The following is a 25693-nucleotide window of genomic DNA, read 5'->3' as shown; positions in this document are numbered from 1 at the left end:
CGGTGCTCCCGGTGCGGCCTCCTCTACATCGGTGAAACCCAATGCAGATTGGGGGACCACTTTGTTGAGCACCTCCGCTCCGTCCACCACAACAGACAGGATCTCCTGGTTGCCACCCACTTCAATTCTGCTTCCCATTCCCATTCGGATATGTCCATACATGGCCTCTTCTACTGCCATGATGAGGCTAAAGTCAGGTTGGAGGAGCAACACCTCATATACCGTCTGGGTAGTCTCCAGCCCCTTGGTATGAACATTGAATTCTCCAACTTCCAGTAATTCCCTCCCCCTCCCTTCCCCTATCCCAGTTTCACTCTGCCCGCTCCTCCAGCTGCCTATCACCTCCCTCACAGTTCCGCCTCCTTCTACTACCCATTGTGCTTTTCCCTATTCCTTCTTCACCTTTCCTGCCTATCCTCTCCCTGCTTCCCCTCCCCCACCCTTTTATCTTTCCCCTTACTGGTTTTTCACCTGGCACCTACCAGCCTTCTCCTTCCCACCCTCCCCCCACCTTCTTTATAGGGCCTCTGCCCCCTCCCTCTTCAGTCCTGATGAAGGTTCCGGCCAGAAACGTTGACTGGCCGTTTCCACAGATGCTGCCCGACCTGCTGAGTTCCTCCAACTTGTTGTGAGTGTTGCTTTGACCCCAGCATCTGCAGAGTATTTTGTGTTCATGAAAAAGACAAAAAACCGTGCAAATAAAGAGAGAAAATAATAATAAACAAATAAGTAATAAATCTCAAGAATCTAAGATAAAATGTTCTTGAAAATGAGTATGTAGGTTGTGGGAACATTTCAGTGTTGGGGCAAATGAAGTTGCATGAAGTTATCTCCTTTGATTCAAGAGCCAGATGGTTGAAGGCTAATGACTGTTCCTGAACCAGATGATGTGAGTCCTGAGGCTCCTGTAGCTTCTTCCTGATGGCAGCAGTGAGAAGAGAACATGGCCTGGGTTTTCTTGGCGTTTTGGCATTCTTAATGCCATTGGATTGGTTGATCAGAATCAGGTTTACTATTATGACATATGCTGAGAAATTTGTTGTTGTGTGGCAGCAGCCTAGTGCAAGACATTAAAAATGCCATTGGTTAGAAACTAAATAAATTCTGCAAAAGAAGAACAGTAAGGTGAAGTTCATGAATTCGTGAACTATTCAGAAATCTGAGAGTCGAGGGGAATAGGGGGTTCTTAAAATATTGATTGTGGGTCTTCAGCCTCTTGTACCTCTTCCCTAAGGGTAGTAACAAGAAGGCGGCACTTCCTGAATTATGAGGGTCCTTAGTGATGGGTGTTGCCTCTTGAAGGTGGGCAGGATTGTGCCTGTGATGGAACTGGCTGAAGCTGCAACGCTCTGTAACTTCCTTCGATTCTCTGCATCGGAGCCTTCGATCCTCTGCATCGGAGCCTTCGGTTCTCTGCATTGGAGCCTTCGATCCTCTGCATTGGAGCCTTCAATCCTGTGCATTGGAGCCTCCAGACCAGGTGGTGATGCAACCGGTCAGAATGCTCTCCACCATACACCTTCAGAAATTAGTAAGAGTTGTTGGTGGCATACAGATCTCCTCAAACTCCTAATGAAGTAGAGTCAGCATCTTCATGAGTATGTCAATGTGTTGGGCTCAGGACAGATACTCCAAGATGCTGATGCTGAACATGAGGTTGCAGTAATACCACCCATCCAACTAACCTACCTCACTCCTGTAAGCCTTCAAATCACCATCTCAAGTTTCACGGTAACGGCGGTGACATCTGAAAATTTATAGATGCCTTTAATCTGTGGTTGGCCGCACGTCACGAGTGTAGAAAATGTAGAGCAGTGGACTAAGCACGCATCCTAAACATTCGCTGTTGCTGATTGTCAACAAGGAGGAGGTGTTTTTTTTTAACAATCTACATGACTGTGGCCTCCTGATAAGAAAGTTGAGGATCCATTTTCAGATCTTACATGGAGTAACACCAGAAGGAACCCAAGGATCCCACAGAGAGATCAACAGCCAATGGCAGGTGATAAACCTCGTTATGTCCTAGTGCCTATCACTAATACCTTTAGTGTCCATGTTGCACTGTACAATCAAAACATATTTAAAACAATCCCCAGCATCTGCAGATCTTCTCTTGTTTGTGATATGGTTGTAGGTGCTTAGAATTCAGTTGAATTCCTGGCAACCCAAGAGTTAACTCTTTTTAATTTTTTTTTATGAAAGCAGGAAGAAATTCAACTTTATTTTATATCCTTTACAAAAGCAAAGTCAAAGGGTTAACCTACTGGATTCATGCGATAACAGAGGGGACAACAAGGATGAGTTAGCCAGGTTAATCCTGAACTTTAATGAATGATAAACAGTCCACAATGTTCGGGCAGTGCTGAGGGAATGATATGTTTGAAGGATGGGTGGGTGTGATTATGTGCGTAGCACTTGCATTGTAATGGATGTAAAACTAAGTTTAAATGCAATGCTTTTGAAAGTTGGGAAATGCAAAACCTGATTATGGTAACCTGAGATCAGGAGAGCTTTTCAGAGACACTGAATGGCTGCTGGAGCGGTTTGCAGATTACATGCATAGAACGCCACGCTCCACACACACTTACTCCCCCTCCTCCCCTGCAGCAAAAGCAGCAACAATTTCTCTACCTTTCTGCTTTGAAATGAGGTGACTTTCAGTGTGAGTGGAAACTTCTCCAGCCAGAGGATGGCGGGACTTCATTACTTTTTTCCCAACTGAATTATTACCCAACAATGTGACTTGGATTTGTGGATATTAGGGGAATCAAAAGCTAGGGTTTTCTGCGGGAAAGTGGTACTGGGGTCAAAGATCAGGCATAATACTGCGGTCATTTTCCTACGGCATGGAAGCAGTGTGCAAGACCAACCTTTCACTGTAGCTCACTATATGTGACAATGATAAATCAATTCTGTTCTAATTCCAATTCCAACTCTATTTCAAATCAAGTCCAATTCCAACTCCACTTCAATTCAATTCCAATTCCAATAACTTCTGCTGACCAGGAAGAAAAGTTGGAGCTTTTTGCTCTTACTGTACCGAGCCTGGTTATTTCAGTTTGCCAGTGTTATGTCAGGGTTGTGGCAGGGATGGGTGGGGGAAATGTCTAGGGGGGAAAGGTGTGCCTAGGGCTGATGGATGGCCCTCAGTGTTAATGGGGAGGATTGGTGAATCAGCATATAGAGATTCCCTTTCTTCCATGGTCCACTCTCTTCTCCGATTAGATTTCTTCTTCTTCAGCCCTTTACCTCATCCACCCATTACCTCCCAGCTTTATACTTTGTCTCCAGCTCCATCATCCTTTCCTTCCCCCTCAACCAGTCTCATCAATCACCTGCCAGCTTGTATTACTTCCCATCCCTCCACCTTATTCTGGCTACTGTCCTCTTCCTTTCAATCCTAATGAGGGGTCTCAACCTGAAACATTGACCTTTTATTCCCCTTCTTAGATGCAGCCTGAATTGGCTGAGATCCTTCAGTGTTTTTTTTTAGTCGCTCAAACGTTTTACTGTCTGCAGAGTCTCTTGTGTTGATGGGTCAGCTGGTCGCAAAGTCTCCTGATACTACCGGATAATGTGATACAGAAGATGAGCTTGGGGAAAATCATCCAAGGTCATCTTGAATAGTGGGGAAGTATCAAGAGGCTAAGTAGCCTACTCCTGCTCTGATTTCCTTACATTCTTTGTTTGTTCTCTCTATCGTGTCTTGACATTGTTTTGTTAGTATCTTCCCTTACTCTACGCACCCCAATTACCCATCTTCCAGAAGATTTCAGCAGCTCATCCCCAAACAACCCACAGAGCACTGGAGGACCTTTGTGCGTTGCATGAGGAGTATCTTTGGGCAGTCCAATATTTTGGTTCGAAACCCTTCATCTGTACTGAAAGAAGGGAGATAGGCTGTATGGATCAACAGAGGGAGGAGGTGTAGCCAGTACTGGCAGGTGATAGGTGGAGCCAGGTGTGGAGGGGTGATAGGCAGATGGCGGAGGCGAGAGTAGAAATAGTGACGGAAGCTGGGAGGTGACTAAGGGTTGAAAACGATGGAATCGGATAGGACAGAAAAGTGGAGAGATCACGAAAATGGCACAGAGTGGACCCAGTGGGAGGTTTGTGTATGTGGTTGATGAGTAGACGGTGTGTGTGGAGGAGAGGAATGAAACTGGGTGATGGGGCACAGGGGTGTGTGCAGAAAGAACTGGGTAGATCAGGAGGAGTGAGAAAAGCGACAGAGGGGAGCAGTTTTCCTGAAACTGGAGAATTTAACGTTCATGTCATCAAGATGTAGACTACCTAAATGGATTATGAAACCTGCTGCTCTCGCATGCGTTTACCTTACCCAGATGATTCCCATGGCATCACCATTTAAAGGCTATTCCTCTCCCCTTGAAACATTTTAAACTATGTTGTTTTCTCTCTTTCCCTGTTTTGACGAGATAACGAGGTTGATACACTTATGGAAGATGGAGAATTGAAGTCTATTTGCAACAAGCTTGTAATATTACAGTCTATTTTCCAGAGTAGGGTCTGAAGCTGGAGGGAACAAATTTAAAGTGAGAGGGAGACGAATGGAAAAGAACTTGAGGCTTAACTTTTCCACAAAAGCTGGTGGGTAAGTAGGACGAACTGCCAGAGGAAGTGGTAAGGGCAGGTACAATTACAATGATGAAAAGATACGTAGACAGGTAGATGGATAGAAAAGGTTTAGGAGGATATGGGCCAAATGCAGGACTAGCTCAGGTAGGCAACTAGGTCAACATGACATACTGGTCTGAAGGACCTGTTTGCCTTTTCTGTAACTCTCTGAGGCTTAGGGTAGGGAAGCCATGGTTAGATTGGATGACTGGGCAGTTTGCAGAGGTGGGGGTGGGTCTTCTCCCAGTTTGGGCAGATCTACTCCTGTATGATGATCTTGTCCTTTATTTTAATCTGGAACATTCCCTCCACAGATGCTGCCTGATCTGCAGAGTGCTTCCAGCAGTTTCTGATTTTTATTCCAGATTAACAGCATCTTCCTTTTTTTTCCAAATTTTCAGCAATGTTCTTCATCAGTTCGGGGTCTGACAAGGAAGCCGCATCTTTCACTGTCCATGCAGAGAGGTCTGTGCTGAGGTACATGCGACTGAGTCACCAAATCTACCAGTGGTCACTTAGTTCCAATGTCCCACTTGCCAATTCCTGCATTTTTCCCTGAGTGTGGCTTGTCTTACCTATTAACTCTGTTGGGAAGTTTATTTATCAATTAAGAAGGCAAGTAAGAGGTGCCTGTGTTGGAGTGGGATTGGGGTCATATACAGTCCAGACTGACAAAACTATGACTTATTTTTTATATGACAACCCGGCAATATTTTTACTAATGTTATTCTTTTATTTTCTTTTTTTATCCTCAAAATTTAATTCACGTTTTTAGTCCATTTGGTGCGAACTGACATTAGCAATCCAACAACAGGACAACTACCCTACTCTTCTGGAAACCTGATTTGCTCTGAATTCAGAAGCCAAGCAAATTTGGGGCTGAGTTCTCATTGAGCACAAAGGCACTTGAAAAGGATTGGTGCAGCTGCTGAGTGTCACCTGGTCTCTCGGTAATGGTACATAGACCAGTAGAAAAAAGATCGGGTCCTTCGCTCTACAATATCTGTGCCGACCACAATACTGTGCATCATCCTAGACCTGGTCCATATCCCTCAATTCACCTGCCTGTCTAAATCCCTCTTAAGCATCACTGTCACATCTACTACTACTGAATAAAACATGCACGAGTCGTTTTATGTGCTTAACAAAAGCCCCAGCCCTTTACTTCCATTACGAACAAGCCAAAAGCAGTCACCTTACACAGACGTCATTATGTCAGACACCGTCTCTTAAAGTGAACACAACAACCCAATGCTGGTGCTTGTGAATTATGCAGAGCAGTTTCTGTTATGAACAAAATGTGTCATCTGTCACCCATTACATTACCCTGTGCTAACATTCTCCCTCCCAGCACAGTCCAGGCACCTATCACTCTCAATGTAAAAAAAAATCTTGCCACATAAACCTCCTCCATTCATTTTAAACCCACGTTCTTGAGTCCTTAGCATTTCCATTTTTGGAAAAAAAGACTACTTACGCCTCTCATAATTTTATATGCTTCTGTCAGGTCAACCATCAGCCTGGTGCTCCAGAGAAACCCATCCAAGTTTGTCCAACTGTGCATTGTAGCTAATAGTCAGTAATCTAGGCAACTGCTTCTGCACTTTCTCCAAAGTCTTCATATCCTTCTTGAAATGTAGTGACCAGAACTGCACATAATATTCCCAAATTTTGCCTATTTTTTATACAGTTGCAACATGTCTTCCTGATCTTTATACGGAACACCCTGATGAATGAAAGCTAGTATACGATATACTACCTTCATCTGTCCCGAAGAAGGGTCTTGACCTGAAATGTCGACTGTTTACTCTTTTCCATAGATGTTGCCTGGTCTGCTGAGCTCCTCCAGCATTTTGTGTGTGATGCTTGGATTCCCAGCATCTGCAGACTTTCTCTTGTATGTAGTATACCATATGTCTTCTTTACCATCTTGTGCTGCCACGTTCAGGGAGCTACGGACTTGAAATCCAAGATCTCACAATACATCACTGCTTCTAAAGGCCCTGCCATTTATTGTACAGTATAACTTTTAAGTCTGACCTCCCAAAGTGCAGCTCCTCACAGTTGTACCATCCAACCATATACCTATTGATGTTGCATTATATACAGTTAGAGAGACCTCAAAACTGACTTTGATTTGAGTTGAAGGAGTTGTCAACTGAAGAGAGGCTGAGCTGGATGCGCTGGTACTCATTGTGGTTTAGAAGACTGAGGGGTGATATGACTGAAGTGTATAAGATTCTGAAGGGAATTGGCAAGATGGTTGCAGAGAGGATGTTTCCCCCAGCGAGGGTATCTAGAAGTAGGGGCATCATTTCAAAGGTTCCACGGGGAAGACGGAGATGAGGAGGAAATTCTTCTCTCGTGATATTGTGACACTTTGGGCTTCTTTTCAATCTCCCAGATTGTGCTGGAGGTGGAGTCTTTACACATCTTCAAGATGGAGATGGACAGAAATGGGGAACAATCTCAGTGAAATAAACTACAAAGTCCTCTGGTACAGAAAAAGAACATAAACGTTGTGTGGAAACCAAGATGGTATCAGCATGGCCTTTCTGAATGGTAGAGCAGTGCCGAGGGGACAAATGGCCTACTCCTGCTCTTGCTTTCGATGCACTTACGTATCAACCAAATTATGGGTATAGGCAACTTTCACACCCAGCTTCATGTCTCTGGCTGGCAGATGCTTGCAAGTTTAAACCTCTCTCCAGAGACCCCGGGGACAACACAGTGGCAAAGATGGTGGAGCTGCAGCCTTACAACCCCAGTGACCCCTGTTTAATCCTGACAATGGGTACTGCCTTTCCTGACCACGGGGGACTTTCCTCATTCTGCCTGTGACCTGTGTGGTTTCCCCTGGGTCTCCGATTTCCTGCCACCTGCCAAAGATGTGCAGATTGTAAGGTCAATGGCTTCCTGATGTGTAGGTAAGTTGTAGAGGGGGGTTTACTGGGACTGTGGGGTGAATAAAATGGGAAACATGAGAAAGTCTGCAGATACTTGGAACTTAGGAGCATAAATTGGGAACAGATGTTCTCAGGAAAATGTATGGAAGAAATATGGCAAATGTTCAGGGGATATTTGCATGGAGTTCTGCATAGGTATGTTCCAATGAGACAGGGAAAGGATGGTAGGGTACAGGAACCGTGGTGTACAAAGGCTGTTGTAAACCTATTTAAGAAGAAAAGAAAAGCTCATGAGATCCAGAACATTATAAGTCGAGCAGGAAGGAGTTTAAGGAAGAAATTAGGAGAGCCAGAAGGGGCCATGAGAAGGCCTTGGCAGACAGGATTAAGGAAAACCCCAAGGCATTCTATAAGTATGTGCAGACAAAGAGGATAAGATGTGAGAGAATAGGACCAATCAAGTGTGACAGTGGAGAAGTGTGTATGGAACCGCAGGAGATAGCAGAGGTACTTAATGAGTACTTAGCTTCAGTATTCACTATGGAAAATGATCTTGGCAATTGTAGGAATGATTTACAGAGGACTGAAAAGCTTGAGCATGTAGATATTAAGAAAGAGGATTTGCTGGAGCTTTTGGAAAGCATCAAGTTGGATAAGTCACTGGGACCGATGAGATGTACCCCAGGCTACTGTGGGAGGCAAGGAAGGAGATTTCTGAGCCTCTGGCGATGATCTTTGCATCATCAATGGGGTTGAGAGAAGTTCCGGAGGATTGGAGGGTTGTGGATGTTGTTCCCTTATTTAAGAAAGGGAGTAGAGATAGCCTAGGAAATTATAGACCACTGAGTCTTACTTCAGTGGTTGGTAAGTTGATGGAGAAGATCCTGATCAGCATGGCTTTGTGAAAGACAGGTCGTGCCTTACAAGCCTGATTGAATTTTTTGAGGATGTGACTAAACACATTGATGAAGGGAGAACAGTAGATGTAGTGTATATGGATTTTAGCAAGGCATTTGACAAGGTATCCCATGCAAGGCTTATTGACAGAGTAAGGAGGCATGGGATCCAAGGGGACATTGCTCTGTGGATCCAGAACTGGCTTGCCCACAGAAGGCAAAGAGTGGTTGTAGGTGGGTCATATTCTGCATGGAGGTTGGTGACCAGTGGTATACCTCATGGATCTGTTCTGAGACCCCTACTCTTGCTGATTTTTATAAATGACCTGGATGAAGAAGTGGAGGGATGGGTTAGTATATTTGCTGATGACACAAAGGTTAGAGGTGCTGTGAATAGTGTGGAGGGCTGTCAGAGGTTACAGTGGGATATTGATTGGATCAAAACTGGGCTGAGAAGTGGCAGATGGAATTCAACCCAGATAAATGTGAGGTGGTTCATTTTGGTAGGTCAAATATGATTATATAGGTCGGTGGGACTAGGTGAGAGTAAGAGTTCGGCACGGACCAGAAGGGCTGAGGTAGCCTGTTTCCATGCTGTAATTGTTATATGGTTATATGGTTAACAGAATATAGTATTAATGGTAAGACTCTTGGCAGTGTGGAGGATCAGAGAGATCTTGGTGTCCAAGTCCATAGGACACTCAAAGTTGCTGCGAAGGTTGACCCTGTTGTTAAGAAACCATATGGTGCATTGGCCTTCATCAATTGTGGGACTGCGTTTAGGAGCTGAGAGGTAATGTTGCAGCTATATAGGACCCTGGTCAGACCCCACTTGGAGAACTGTGCTCAGTTCTGGTCACCTCACTATAGGAAGGATGTGGAAACCATAGAAAGGGTGCAGAGGAGATTTACAATGTCGCCTGGATTGGGGAGCATGCCTTATGAGAATAGGATGAGCGAACTCGGCCTTTTCTCCTTGGAGCGACAGAGGATGAGAGGTGACCTGATAGAGGTGTATAAGATGATGAGAGGCATTGATCATGCGAAAAGTCAGAGGTTTTTCCCCAGAACTGAAATGGCTAACATAAGAGGACACAATTTTAAGGTACTTGGAAGTCAGTACAGAGGCGATGTCAGGGGTAATTTTTTTACGCGGAGAGTGGTGAGTGTGTGGAATGGGCTGCCGGTGACAGTGGTGGGGGCTGGACAGGTACATGGAGCTCTGAAAAATAGAGGGCTATGGGTAACCCTCGGTAGTTTCTAAGGTTGGGATATGTTCGGCACAGCTTTGTGGGCTGAAGGGCCTGCATTGTGTTGTAGGTTTTCTATGTTTCTATGTTTCTATACTGGAAGTCCAGGTCAATATACATAACATGCAGGGGGATCTCGGTAGGCCAGGCAGCATCTATGGAAATGAGTAGGCATTTCGGGCCGAGATCCTTCTTCAGGACTGGGAGGGAAGAGCCTGAATTAAAAGGTTGGGGGGAGGAGAGAGAGGTTAGCTGGAAGGTGATAGGTGAAGCCAGGTGGGTGAGGAAGTCATTTTATTGTCATTTAACTGTATACATCTAGTATAAAACATATATAACTTTATTGGACAATGTTTCTCCGAATCAGGGTGTAAAGCACAGTAGCACACATAACGCACATTACACATGATAATTTATGAAGGTACGGATAAAATCTGCAGATGAATCAATCATAAATACCAAACTAAATTGTTGAAGTGTAAAGGACTGGGGAAGGACTCTTATAGGAGAGGACAGTGGACAATAGGAGAAAGGAAGGAGGGAACCCAGGGTGAAGTGATAGACGTGTGAGAAGTAGTAAAAGGTCAGAGTGGGGAATACAGGAAGGTGGGGTGAAGGGGGGTGAATTTTGTTCACTGGAAGGGGAAATCAATATCCAGGTGGCATGTAAGGTGCTGCTCGTCTGCCCTGAGGGTGGCCCCATCTTGGCACAAGAGGAGGCCACGGACTGGCACGCCGGAATTGGAATGGGAATCAGAATTAAAGTAGTTAGCCGCCAGGAAATCCTGCTCATAGGAAATGGTGTGGAGGTGCTCAACGAAGAGCTCCCACAATTTACAACGGGTCTCACCAATGTAGAGGAGGCCGCGTCGGGAGCTCCAGATACGATTGACGGCCCCAGCAGATCCGCAGGTGAAGTGTTGCCTCACCTGGAAGGATTGACCGGGACCCTGAATGGAGGAGAGGGAGGAGGTGAATGGGCAGGAGTTGCATTCAGAATGGTTGAAGTACGTGCTCACTGATTGGCACAAACATCATTGGCAAAATGCCTGTTTCTCACACGTATGACTCTACGGTGAGTCAGTACTACAACAGCCCGCTGAGGGATGCTGAACAGGCCGAGGTGCTATCTTTTAGGTGTTAAGGCTGAAATACATCTGTTCTCTCTGGAGCCACTTATCATTAAAGGAACAGTTCTCACATCCCTACCTTTCAATCCGGCATCACCACTGCAGATTATCTGACCCTGGTTTGCTTGAGGGACGCCCCGTTCCCCCACATGCAGATACCCTTCCTTAGATGTAAAAGGAAATGCTGGGATTGTGAAATCTACAAGATCCGTACCAAAGCTATCTTAAAATCAGATGAAGAAATCTCATTCAGGATATGAATGGCTGCACCGTCATATAGAGAGCAGAATTTTTCCTAAGTGCTGCGGTAGAGAAAAACGACACCCCGGGATTGGGAGTTCGTAATGTTTCTCCCAAAATCTGTACAACTTCAGAAACAGAATTCCATTTACTGCAGTGGAAATACTCAATTTAAAAAGTTAGACAGGTGTGAAAAGACTTTGTGTCACAGCTATGCCTGAGAATTATTAAATAGTGAATGTGTATGACATTGCTTGTTTCATGTGACAGAACTTCAGTGAGGTTTTAAGTACAGTTTTGGCTCAGGCTGGGGACTGAGGTTATTGTGTGTGTTAAAGTGATTATTACAGTGCTGAAGTAACTGTTTGCTTCTGGTGCAAGTGGGTGATATTGATGCTGAACCTGACGTGGGAGAGAGATAACCCTGCTCCACTGTAGCCCACCTCCCTGTTTCTTTCCTCTCCTCCATCTGCCCATCACCCACGCACTCCTCTCAATGGTTTTCCCCCACCCTCTGTTCCCTTCTGCCCTCCACACTTCCCTCACTTGCTTCCAAGGTCCACCCTTCCCCTCCTATCAGATTCCACCATTGCAGCCCTTTGTCACCTCCCAGTCCCTGCTACTATTCCCACTTCCCCTCCTTCCTCTGCCTCCTCACTTGGATCCACCTGCCACCTGCCAGGCCTTGCTCCACCTCTTTATACTGCCTTTCTCCCCTCTATCTTTCAGTCCAGCTGATAGGTCTCCTCCTGAAACATTTCCCCCCACAGATGCTGCCTGACCTGCTGAGTTCCTTGGCAGCTGGTTTTCTCCTCTTTATTCCAGCATCTGTCTCTCCATAGGTGTAGCATTTGTGATAATAAAGGGATGGGGTCAGCATCAGCCCTAACCTTTTGCCAAGAGTGAGGAAGCCAAAGCCAGGCTATTTTTCACCCTTTCATTTTGCTCTGAGATAACCTCATTGCTTTTCATGCTCTCTTTGACGAACAGAACTTGGAAGCACCCCCACTTGCATAAACCTCCGCAGCCTCGGACAACCCTGAGGTTTCAGTGTCCGAGGTCAACGTGAGAGCATCTTTCAGGAGGATGAACCCATGGAAAGTAACCGGCCCAGACGGTGTACCTGGCTGAGAACTGAAAACCTGCCTAATCAATTGGTTGGAATGCTTACGGGCGTCTTCAGTCTCTCACTTCGGCAGTCTGAGGTACCCACCTACTACAAGCAGGCTTCAATCGTACGGGTCCCTAAGAAGAACATGGTAATCTGACTCGATGACTGTCAATCAGTAGCACTTCCTTCCACTGTGATGAAATGCTTTAGTGTGTGATGAGAAATTGCTGCATGCTTGTTCTTGCAGAAACATGGCTCCAGGACAATGCACCATCAATCTACAGGCCGGACTCTCAGGGACTTAGGCTATATTAGATTTTTTTAATATATTGTATGTCTTTCTGCTGTAGTAACCATACTTGCTCTATGTGCTGTGTGCTGTGTCCTGTTGGTACTGCATTTTTCACCTTGGCCTTAGAGGAATGCTGTTTCATTTAGCTGTGCTCGTGTATATGTGTGTGGTTGAAAGACAATTACACTTGAAGTTAAACTTGAACTTGAACATAATCATCCTGTCATAACCAGCTCCAAGACCTAGGCCTCCCATATTTCCCTGTGCAAGTGAATCACTGATTTCCTCACTTGCAGACCCCAGTCAGTTCAGATTGGCAACCGCATCTCCTCCACAATCTCCATCAGCAGAGATGAACTACAAGGCTATGTGATTAGCCCCCTGATCTGCTCACTTTACCCTTATGGCTATGAGGCTAAGTACAACTCCAATGCCATAGCTAGATTTGCTGACTGTTGCTAGCCGAATCAAATTAACATATAGGATAATCTGGTTGACTGGTGCCACAATAATTACCTGAGACCAGTCTTTACAAAGTAAGTATGGTGGCACCTCTACTTTCTTAGATGTTTGCGTAGATTTGACATGTCAGCAAAAATGTTGCTAATCTTCTATTTGTGCACGGTGGACAGTATCCTGACTGGCTACTTCATCGCCTGGTATGGAAACACCAATACCCAGGAAAGGAGAAGTCTACAGAAAGTGGTGGATAAAAGCCCAGTCCATCACAGGCCAAGGCTTCCCAGCCTTGAGCACATTTACAACAAGAACTGCCACAAGAAAACAGCACCCATCATCAAGGAACCCACCATCCAGACCGTGGTTTCTACCTTCAGGCAAGTGGTACAGGAGCTCTAGGTCCCACGGCATCTGTTCAAGGAACAATTATTACCCTACAACCATTCGGCTTCTAAACCGGCCGCTGACCTTGGCTCTGAGCTGGTTGCACAACCTATAGACTCATTTTCAAGGACTCTGCAAGTTAAGTTCTCAGGATTTACTTATTTTTGATCTGCACAGACTGTCTTCTTTTGCACATTTGCTGTTTGTCAATCTTTGTTTATGTACAGTTTTTTTCATAAATGCTATTGAATTAATTTTTTTCCCTTGTGAGCACCCACAAGAAAATGAATCCCAATGCAGCATATGGTGACATATGCAATGTGCTCTGACAATAAATTTACTTTGACTTTATAATTAGACGACAAAGCTCAAACCGAATTCCCCTTATTTATTTATTTGTTGAGACACACTGTGACCCTTTCAGCCCTTTGAGCCATGCTGCCCAGAATCCCGATTTAACCCTAGCCTAATTACGGGACAGTTTACATTGACCGATTGACCTGTCAACAGGTATGTCTTTGGACTGTGGGAGGAAACCAGAGAGCTGAGAGGAACCCCACATGGTCACGGGTAGAACGTACAAGCTCCTTACAGACAGCGGTGGGAATTGAACCCAAGTTGCTGGTACCATAAAGCGTTGTGCTAACCTTTACACTGCCACATTAAGTCATCCAGTCTCATCTTAACAGAAATATGCACTTTGTTCCATCTTCCCCCTCCCCAACTCCTTTATTACCTCAAACTAACATGTTTTGCCAATTTCCTAGTTCTGATGAAGCACCTTGGACCAAAAATTCCAACTGTTTCTCACTCCACAGATGCTGCCTGACCTAAGTGTTTCCAGCACTTTCAAATCAAATTTAATTATCATTCAGACCATACGTAGACAATAGACAATAGGCAATAGGTGCAGGAGTAGGCCATTCGGCCCTTTGAGCCAGCACCGCCATTCACTGTGATCATGGCTGATCATCCACAATCAGTATCCAGTTCCTGCCTTATCCCCATAACCTTTGATTCCGCTATCTTTAAGAGCTCTATCCATCTCTTCCTTGAAAGCATCCCGAGACTTGGCCTCCACAGCGTTCTGGGGCAGAGCATTCCATATATCCACCACTCTCTGGGTGAAAAAGTTTTTCCTCAACTCCGTTCTAAATGGCCTACCCCTTATTCTTAAACTGTGGCCTCTGGTTCTGGACTCACCCATCAGCGGGAACATGCTTCCTGCCTCTAGCATGTCCAATCCCTTAATAATCTTATATGTTTCAGTAAGATCCCCTCACAGCCTTCTAAATTCTAGAGTATACAAGCCCAGTAGCTCCAATCTTTCGACATATGACAGTCCCGCCATCCCGGGAATTAACCTTGTGAACCTACGCTGCACTCCCTCAATAGCAAGAATGTCCTTCCTCAAATTTGGAGACCAAAACTGCACACAGTACTCCAGGTGTGGTCTCACCAGGGCCCTGTACAGCTGCAGAAGGACTTCTTTGCTCTTATACTCAATTCCCCTTGTTATGAAGGCCAGCATGCCATTAGCTTTCTTCACTGCCTGCTGTACTTGCATGCTTGCTTTCAGTGACTGATGTACAAGAACACCTAGATCTTGTTGTACTTCCCCTTTTCCTAACTTGACTCCATTTAGATAATAATCTGCCTTCCCATTCTTACCACCAAAGTGGATAACCTCACATTTATCCACATTAAACTGCATCTGCCATGCATCTGCCCACTCACCCAGCCTGTCCAAGTCACCCTGCATTCTCATAACATCCCTCTCACATTTCATACTGCCACCCAGCTTTGCGTCATCGGCAAGTTGGCTAATGTTACTTTTAATTTCCTCATCTGAATCATTAATATATATTGTAAACAGCTGCGGTCCCAGCACTGAACCCTGTGGTACCCCACAAGTCACCGCGTGCCATTCTGAAAGGGACACGTTAATCATTATTCTTTGTTTTCTGTCAGCCAGCCAATTTTCAATCCATGTCAGTACTCTGCCCCCAATACCATGTGTCCTAATTTTGCCCACTAATCTCCTATGTGGGACTTTATCAAAGGCTTTCTGAAAGTCCAGGTACACTACATCCATTGGCTCTCCCTTGTCCATTTTCATAGTTACATCCTCAAAAAATTCCAGAAGATTAGTCAAGCACGATTTCCCCTTCGTAAATCCATGCTGACTCGGATCGATCCTGTTTCTGCTATCCAGATGTGTCGTGATTTCATCTTTTATAATTGACTCCAGCATCTTTCCCACCACCGACGTCAGGCTAACATGGATACATGGATACAGTCGAAAGAGTGTTCCTCTGGGGCCCAAGTGCATAACATACATTCAGAATAATGTTAGAGAAAAAAAACATACTTTGTTACATAAGAAGAGACATAAATAACCCAAGTCCCTGAGCAACACGCAAATTGATGGTACAGCACCCGGCAATCCAGCCTGTCCTTCCACCTGGCGAACACTGGAGAGAAGCACTGATGGGAGATTCCAGCTGCCAGCTGAGCAGAGATTCCACGTTAAACCACCTCCAGTGTTGTCTCACCTGGACTGCAGTAGCAGGCAAGCCCACTTGTGGTCTTGTCCTCGCTACAACCGAGGCCATGCTGCTGCCGTGTCGCCTTTCTCTCCACCGAACAAGGGAAACAGGCCTGCAGCATCTCACTTGCTTTTATTTCTGCTTTCTGTTTTTATTAGTAATTTTGTACAGACTGTTTAAATTTAGCACATTTTTCACACCTCACCAGTGTTTCAGAGAATCAAGTGATAGCACAGAACAAGAAGGCCATTTTTGTTCTGAGGAATCCTGATGAAGGGTCTCAGCCTGAAACGTCGACTGTTTACTCTTTTCCATAGATGCTGCCTGGCCTGCTGAGTTCTTCCAGTATTTTGTATGCGTTGCATTCTTCCCAACTGGTTTCTTCTGGTCCTTGTAAAAAAGTCATGTTGCCTCTAAATCGTTTGTAATCACTTTAAATCAGAGGCCTCTGACTGCTTACCCTTTGATACAAGTTCCACTTTCTTCCACTTCCTGTTCTTTTCACCTCCATCAGCTCTCCCTCAGAGGAGGATCCCAGCTCCTCCTGGATTTCCACTTCCATTATCCCTGGACCCATCCCAGTAACTGTCACCATCTTTCAAGAAGAGTGACTTCAGGAAGTGGGGCAATACAATTGCTCCGGTCTATATTGATAATATTGAGGTTGAGAGGTTTGAGAGTGGAGATCAGCAACAGCCTGTCCTGGTCCAACCATGTAGACATCACAGTGACTCTACTTCCTCAGAAGGCTAAATAAATTTCATAGGTCCCTGTTGACCCTCACCAATTTTTAGCGATGCACCAAAGAAACCATCATATCCGGATGCATAATGGCTTGGTATGGCGACGCTCTGCATGTGACAGGAAGAAACTGTAGAGTGTTGTGGACACAGCTCAGCACATCATGGAAACCAGCCTCTCCTTCATGGACTCTGTCTATACTTCTTGTGCCTCAGTGAAGCAGCCAGTATAATTGAAAGTCGCACCCAGCTGGGGCATTCACTCTTCTTCCACCAGGCAGAAGATAAAAAAGCCTGAAAGCATGTACCATCAAGTTGAAGGATAGCCTCCACCTCATAGTCATAAGAGTGTGGATTCCTCACTTCATAACCCACCTTGTTGTGCTATTAAACCTTATTTTCTGCCTGCACTGTACTTTCTCTTTAACTGATGCACTTTTTTTTTACCTCATTGTTATTGTTTTATCTTATTTTACCCCAGAACCTTCCTAAATCTTCGTCCGCGAAGCCAAGCCATGATGATGATGATGATGATTCTACCTCAATGCACTGTGTAATGTTCTGACCCATATAAACAGTATGCAAGGCAAGCTTTTCACACGTAACAATAATAAACCAACTTCAATTGCAATTCCAGTACCAGCTCCTTCAAGCCTTATCTTTAGATGCTGTGCCTAGAATGGGAGTTTTTGTTCTATCTGGTGCTGAGCTAGTGTTTCATTTAGGCTAAGAATAACTAACCTGAAATTCTGAAGACAAGAGTAACTAAAGATTCTGGAACCTGGAGCAAAAGTTGCCAGCTTTGGGTTTGAGACCTGTCTCAGTCCTGAAGTAGGGTATCAAACCTAAAACATTGACCATTCCATTACTGCACCACCAATGCTGCTTGATCTACTGAGCTCCTCCAGAAGAATGATTACTTTTCTAGATTTTTCTCGTTTACCTTTACTGCAGCACAGGATCTCATTGGCGTTATTAACTCTTTCACTAATCTGATCTCTTACAGAGTGGCAGAATCACACAAATGTGAAACAGGCCCTTCGGCCCATCCTGTCTTGGCTGACTCCCAAACAACTATTTGCACGAGTCCCATTTACTATTACCTCTTCCATAGCCTTGTAGGCCTCAACAATTCAAGTGTCTTTTTATGCTTAAGTGTTGTGAGAATCTCTGTCTCCACCACCTTCTCAGCCAGTACGTTCCAGATTGCAACCCTCCCAGGATAAAAGAAGTTCTTCCTCTGATCCGCTGTAAACCTAGAGCATCGGAGTTAAATCTCTGACCTGTGGTTTTAGACACATCAGCTTTTTCCTCACTATCTACCCTTCCAATGTCCCTCAAAATTTTAAATCTGTCAATCAAATCTGCCCTCAGCCTCCTCCATTTTAAGGGAACCCAATCCAGCCTATCCAGTTTCCTCAAAAGTAAAACGCCCAATCCCAGCTAACCCCTGTGGGTCTCATCTGCACCCTCTCCTGTGCAGACGAGATCCTGTCCTTTGTGTATCACTACCTTCGGTCCTGTGCTGAACCCATTTTAAAATGGTACTCACACAATGGCGGAACTTGGCAAGTCAAGCAGCATTTACGGAGGGGGAACTAACAGCCAACATTTTGGACTGGAAAGGAGGGGGTTAGAAGCGAGAGTCAGAAGATGGGGAGGGGTGGAGGAGAATGAGTACAAGCTAGCAGCTGGTAGGTGAGATCAGGTGAAGGAGGTGGTGGGGATGGGGTAAAACCTCGGAGGGAGGCAACACCTCATATTCTGTCTGGTTAGCATGAACATCAAATTTCTAAAACCTCCAGTAATTTCTCCTCCTCCCTCTTTCTCTATTTCCCACCCCCATCCCAGTAATGTTTTCACCCCTTCTCTTCTTACCTGCTCATCACCTCTCTCTGGTTCCTCACCTCCTCCCTTTCTTCCACGGTCCACTGAGCTCTCCTATCAGATTCCTTCTTCTTCATCCTTTTACCTCTTCCATTTATCACCTCCAGCTTCTTACTTCATCCCTTCTCCAGACACAGCCATCTACCTCCTCGGCTAGTTTCACCTGTCACTTGCCAACTTGCACACCTCCCACCTTCTTATTCCAGCTTCTGCCTCTTTCCCTTCTGGTCCTCATGAAGGCCTGAAACATCAACTGTTTATTCCCCCGCTATAGATTCTGCCTGATTTGCTGAGTTCCTCCAGCCTTCTGTGTGTGTTGCTCAGGATTGCCAGCATCTGGAGAATTTCTTGTGCTTAAGACTGCAGTCAATCTGCTCGTTCATTCTGCTGAGGTTTACCACCTCCCACTTCACTGTGTTGCTGTTGGAGACTCTGTACATGTGTCACTAGAGCGACTGCACCGTGATACATCAGCAATGTGCGCAGATCCTAAAGAACGACGCCACCTGCACAAGCAGCATAAAGTGCGGACTGGCAGATTGGTCAGGCTGGGCTTGTTCTCCCCGAAGAGAAGGAAGCTGAGGGGTGACTTGACAGAGGTAGATACAGCCACAATCTGAAATGCATACATAGGATAGATGGTCAGAAACATCGCCTGATGTCAAAAATCAGACAGTAAGTGTAAGAGACATGTATCTGTTTTCTATCTGCATTGTTTCTGTGTTGGCGTTTACTGTTTAATGGTAACTTGTCGAATTAGTAGAGTCGTGGTAAAAGCAAAGGGAATAAGTTACATATTCTTGCTTATTTCGTGGCAGTTGGGACTGGTGGAGGTCATTTGTTGACTGCAGAGTTGACCGCCCAATAATGCTTTTCAAGTACGCAGGACTGGTCAGCAACTGTCAGCAGGCTGGATGGAGAGCGAGGTGTCTCCCAGCGGAGGTTGGTTGTAGGGGATTCGTAGCCCATTCTTTAGTTAGAGCCTTCAGCATTCTGGGCATCGAGGGGGAGAGGAAGAGGAGAGCCATCCGCAGTACCACCGATGCGGCAGAGAGGGCCTTAAGATGGCTGTGGCTCAAAAGAGGGGAGCCATGGAGTCATAAGTAGCTAGCCATCTGGACACAAGCTGGGGTCTGATCAGCCCCGGCTGGGTCACCTGGAGGAGGTTGTATGATGTTGAAAGTCCCGAAACACCCGATGATTCCAGGAACATCACTGACGATGTGTCCAGAAGCAACAATAGATGTATGTACACAGCTGTGTTTGCTAATTGCTAATAAAGGATCAAATAAAAGGGTTCAGCTCTTGGAGCAATCATTGGAACTGTGGGCGTGTCACGCAAGTACAGTCGCAGGCAAGCGGCAATTGTTTTGCTTTGATTTCGGATTAGTTTTACCGCTACAGGGAAGAATGGCTTCTTTTGTTCTGTGCTATCCTTCAATTCTTTGAAACATTGGAGAGGTGTGGCAAGGATGTTGGATTTAAGCAGACAGCTCGAAATTGCTAATGGAAGTGTTGGAAACGCTCAGGCTAATCAGCTATTTTGATGCACTCTCTAAACGTTAGCCTTTCATTTCACAGACGCAGAGTGATAATTTTACCTAAAGAGCAAGAAGTGCCCATGGTTCTGTTGCAGAACAAGCCAATCCATTCGATTGAATCAAAACATGGTAATGTACCTCATGGTCCTTCTGACCACTCCTGTTCAGGTTAGTCTAGCTGGCAGAAAGGTCATTATGGATGTGATGGGCCGCAAGAATCTACGTCTCTATTCAATTCCTCAATGCACAGTTTTTTAGAATTTGCAGAGGGGAGTTGCCTATTCTGCACAGTAGTAGGATCACAAAACCTTCAGGGATAGGAAAATCCTGCCACTTCAGCAGGAGGTGACCCTGTAGTCCTGCGGACTTCTACTGAGAAAACAGACGTCATGATTTTGGGAAGCAGTTACAGATGGGGTCTAGTTTGCTCATTCATCAAAGGTGCAACCACCTGAACTGATATTGGATCTGCAGCAGCCTAATGGTGTGGAACCACTCCCTTTCCTGTTTTTTATATTTTTACATTAAAGTCCCCACAAAAAAGACTGGTAGGGCATGACTTGGATAGAAGGCATCCGTTAGTCTTGCGAGACCATGGATCTGCACCTGGAAAGTCTTCACTCTCCAGGGCGCAGGCCTGGGCAAGGTTGTATGGAAGACCAGCAGTTGCCCTTGCTGCAAATCTCCCCTCTCCACAACACCAATGCTAGCATTAGGACCCATACAGCTTGGCACCAGTGTCATCACAGAACAATGTGTGATTAAGTGCCTTGCTCAAGGACACAACATGTTGCCTCGGCTGGGGCTCAAACTCACGACCTTCAGGTCGCTAGTCCAATGCCTTAACCACTTGGCCACGTGCCCGCCCATGACTTGGATAAGGAGTGTCCTAAAAGGAAAGGGGCGGAGAGATCCTCAGAAGGAATTCCAGTGTCCAGCCACCAGAAGTGCATTGAAATTGGAGCAATGCAAGGGGGCAGGAGATCTCAGTGGATTGTGGACGAGCAACATCTTCCAAGATTAGCGAGAGACTGGAAAGCTAAGAATTTCAACGGTGGGACTCGGTTGGAGTGGGAATGTGGGTTGACAGGTGAACAGGGCTGGGTCTGAGTTGGGGCATGGAAACAAAAGCAAATTGCAAATCGAAGGTGAGAAGTTGGTCAGGGGAGTGGTGGCATTGCCAAGTCACGAATGAAGAAACCTGGAGGAGAGGATTTCAGCAGAGGTTAGCAGAGCTGGACAGTGGCATCCTGGATGCAGGTTCTCAATACTGACATGATACACCGAGCCACCTCCATCACCAGACCAGCACAGGTTGCCAGGCAGGAGAGTTTCTCCGTTACCAGGGGCAGATTTAATTCAAAGCAGCTCCAAAGAGTGAGGAATTAACCTAGTCCTGACGAAGGGTCTCGACCCGAAACGTCGACTGTACTTCTTCCTATAGATACTGCCTGGCCTGCTGCATTCCACTAGCATTTTGTGTGTGCTGCTTGAATTTCCAGTATCTGCAGATTCTCTTGTGTTTGAGGAATTAGCCACGTCTACTTCAATAAGCAAACGCTGGAGGAGTTAATTCTCTTCTTACAGCTGACCTCAGAAATGGTGAGAAAGACAAGTCTGCGCAGGTGCATGGGCGTCAGCGGTTTAGACCGGCAGGAAGAGTTTAAAAAGAAGACAGCTTTACAGAGCGGGAATCAGAGGAGTGGCTGATGGAGTAGGGGAGGGAACGTCGAGGGGAGGGGAGGGAGGACGGAGTAGAGGGAATCAGAATAGGAGGGCTTTGGTGATAACAGGTTGAGGCGAGGTAAGTTACTTGTGAAAAATAGGAACAGGAAGTATGTCTGTGAGGCCGGTGTTCTGTACTGGGTGTTGGGTGTGAGATGTTTGGGAGAATCCCAGCCTCCCGGATGGCCACATCTGTGCCAGGTGCGTCGAGCTGCAGCTTCTTAGGGACTGAGTTAGGGAATTGAAGGTGCAACTCGATGACCTTTGTCTGATCAGGGAAAGTGAGGAGGTGATAGAGGCAAGCAGTCACACCAGGGCCTCAGGAGACAAATAAGTGAGTAACAGTCAGGAGAGGGAAGGGCAAGAGTCAGATACTAGAGAGTACCCCTTTGGCTGTCCCCCTTAACAATTAGTATTCCTGTTTGAGTACTGTTGGGGGAGGCGATGGCCTACCTGGGGAAGGCAACAGTGGTCGCGCCTCTGGCACAGAGTCTGGCCCTATAGCTCAGAAGGGTAGGGACAGGAAGAGGATGGCAGCAGTGATAGGGGACTCTATAGTTAGGGAGTCAGACAGGCAATTCTGTGGATGCAGGAAAGAAACACGGATGGTAGTTTGCCTCCCAGGTGCCAGCGTCCGTGATGTTCCTCATTGCGTCCACGATATCCTGAAGAGGGAAGGAGAACAGCCAGAGGTCGGGGTACATATTTGTACCAATGATATAGGTAGGAAAAGGGAGAAGGTCCTGAAAACAGACTACAGGGAATTAGGAAGGAAGTTGAGAAGCAGGACAACAAAGGTAGTAATCTCGGGATTACTGCGACAGTGAGTATAGGAATAATGTGGAGGATAAATGTGTGGCTGAGGGATTGGAGCAGAGGGCAGGGATTCAGATTTCTGGTTCATTGGGACCTCTTTTGGGGCAGGAATGACCTCTACTAAAAGGACTGGTTGCACTTGAATCTAAGGGGGACCAATATCCTGGCAGGGAGGTTTGTTAAGGCTGTTGGGGAGAGTTTAAACTAGAATCGCTGGGAGGTGGGAACCAAACTGAAGAGATGGAGGAAGGGGTGGTTGGCTCACAAATCGAAAAAGCTTGTGGACAGTGTGAGAGGGAAGATAGGCAGGTGATAGAGAAGGGATACGCTCAGACTGATACTTTGAGATCTGTCTATTTTAATGCAAGGAGTATCGAGAACAAAGCGGATGAGCTGAGAGCGTGGATCAGTACTTGGAGCTATGATGTTGTGGCCATTACAGAGACTTGGATGGCTCGGGGGCAGGAATGGTTACTTCGAGTGCCAGGCTTTAGATGTTCCACAAAGGACAGAGAGGGAAGCAAAAGAGGTGGGGCATGGCACTGCTGATCAGAGATAGTGTCACGGCTGTAGAAAAGGAGGAAGTCATGGAGGGATTGCTGTGGAAGTTAGAAACAGGAAGGGGTCAATAACTTTACTGGGTGTTTTTTATAGACCACCTAATAGTAACAGGGACATTGAGGAGCAGATAGGGAGGCAGATTCTGGAAAGATGCAATAAAAACTGAGTTGTCATGGTGAGAGATTTTAATTTCCACAATATTGATTGGCATCTCCCTAAAACAAGGGGTTTAGATGGGGTGGAGTTTGTTAGGTGTGTTCAGGAAGGTATCCTGATACAATATGTAGATAAACCTACAAGAGGAGAAACTGTACTTGATCTGATATTGGGAAATGAACCTGGTCAGGTGTCAGATCTCTCAGTGGGAGAGCATTTTGGAGATAGTGATCACAATTCTATCTCCTTTACCATAGCATTGGAGAGAGATAGGAACAGACAAGTTAGGGAAACGTTCAATTGGAGTAAGGGGAAATATGAGGCTATCAGGTAGGAACTTGGAAACGTAAATTGGGAACAGATGTTCTCAGGGAAATGTATGGCAGAAATATGGCAAATGTTCAGCAGATATTTGCGTGGTTTTCTGCATAGGTACGTTCCAATGAGACGGAAAGGATGGTAGGGTACAGGAACCATGCTGCACAAAGTCTGTTGAAAATCTTGTCAAGAAGAAAAGAAAAGCTTATGAAAGGTTCAAAAAATTAGGTAATGATAGAGATCTAGGAGATTATAAGGCTAGCAGGAAGGAGCTTAAGAATGAAATTAGAAGAGCAAGAAGCGGCCATGAGAAGGCCTTGGCGAGCAGGATTAAAGAAAACCCCAAGGCATTCTACAAGTATGTGAAGAGCAAGAGGTTAAGACGTGAGAGAATATGACCAATCAAGTGTGACAGTGGAAAAGATTGTATGGAACCGGAGGAGATAGTGGAGGTACTTAATGAATAATTTGCTTCATTATTCACTACAGAACAGGACCTTGGCGATTGTAGAGATGACTTACAGTGGACTGAAAAGCTTAAACATATAGACTTTAAGAAAGAAGATGTGCTGGAGCTTTTGGAGGGCATCAAGTTGGATAAGTCACCGGGACCAGACGAGATATACCCTAAGCTACTTGGGAAGCAAGGGAGGAAATGGTTGAGCCTCTAGCAATGATCTTTGCACCATCAATAGGGAGCGGAGAGGTTTGGAGGATTGGAGGGTTGCAGATGTTGTTCCCTTATTCAAGAAAGGGAGTAGAGATAGCCCAGGAAATTGTAGACCAGTGAGTCTTCAGTGGTTGGTAAGTTGATGGAGAAGATCCTGAGAGGCAGGATTTATGAACTTTTGGAGAGGCAAAATATGATTAAGAATAGTCAGCATGGCTTTGTCAAAGGCAGGTCATGCCTTACAAGCCTGATTGAATGTTTTGAGGATGTGACTAAACATCATTGATAAAGGAAGAGCAGTAGATGTAGTGTATATGGATTTCAGCAAGGCAGTTGATAAGGTGCCCAATGCAAGGCTTGTTGAGAAAGTAAGGAGGCATGGGATCCAAAGGGACCTAGCTTTGTGGATCCAGAATTGGCTTTCCTACAGAAGCAAAGAGTGGTTGTAGATGGGTCCTATTCTGCATGGAGATTGGTGACCAGTGGTGTGCCTCAGGGATCTGTTCTGGAACCCCATCTCTTCATGACTTTTATAAATGACCTGGATGAGGAAATGGAGAGATGGGTTAGTAAGTTTGCTGATGACACAAAGGTTGGCGGTGTTGTGGATAGTGTGGAGGGCTGTCAGAGGCTACAGCAGGGCATCGATAGGATGCAAAACTGGGCTGAGAAGAGGCAGATGGTGTTCAACCCAGATAAGTGTGAGCTGGTTCATTTTGGTAGGTCAAATATGATGGCAGAATATAGTATTAATGGTAAGATTCTTGTCAGTGTGGAGGATTAGAGGGATCTTGGGGTCCATGTCCATAGGACACTCAAAGATGCTGCACAGGTTGACTGTGTGGTTAAGAAGGCATATGGTGCATTGGCCTTCATTAACTGTGGGATTGAGTTCAAGAGCTGAGAGGTAATGTTACAGCTGTATAGGACCCTGGTCAGTTTTCACTTGGAGTACTGTGCTCAGTTCTGATCACCTCACTACAGGAAGGATGTGGAAACTATAGGAAGGATGCAGAGGAGATTTACAAGGATGTTGCCTGGATTGGGGAGCATGCCTTAGGAGAATACATGGAGTGAACTTGGCCTTTTCTCCTTGGAGTGACAGAGGATGAGAGGTGATCTGATAGAGGTGTATAAGATGATGAGAGGCATTGATCATGTGGATAGGCAGAGGCTTTTTCCCAGCGCTGAAATAGCTAACATGAGAGGGCACAGTTTTAAGGTGCTTGAAAATAGGTGCAGAGGAGATGTCAGGGGTAAGTTTTTTTACGTATAGAGTGGTGAGTGTGTAGAATGGGCTGCCAGCTACTGTGGTGGAGGTGGATACAATAAGGTCTTTTAAGAGACTTTTGGATAGGTTCATGGAGCTTAGAAAAATAGATGGCTATGGGTAACTCTAGGTAATTTCTGAAGTAAATACATGTTCA

This window comes from Mobula hypostoma, chromosome 29, assembly GCF_963921235.1.
Source record: "Mobula hypostoma chromosome 29, sMobHyp1.1, whole genome shotgun sequence".
Classification (NCBI taxonomy): Eukaryota; Metazoa; Chordata; class Chondrichthyes; order Myliobatiformes; family Myliobatidae; genus Mobula; species Mobula hypostoma.
This window is presented reverse-complemented; position numbering follows the sequence as displayed.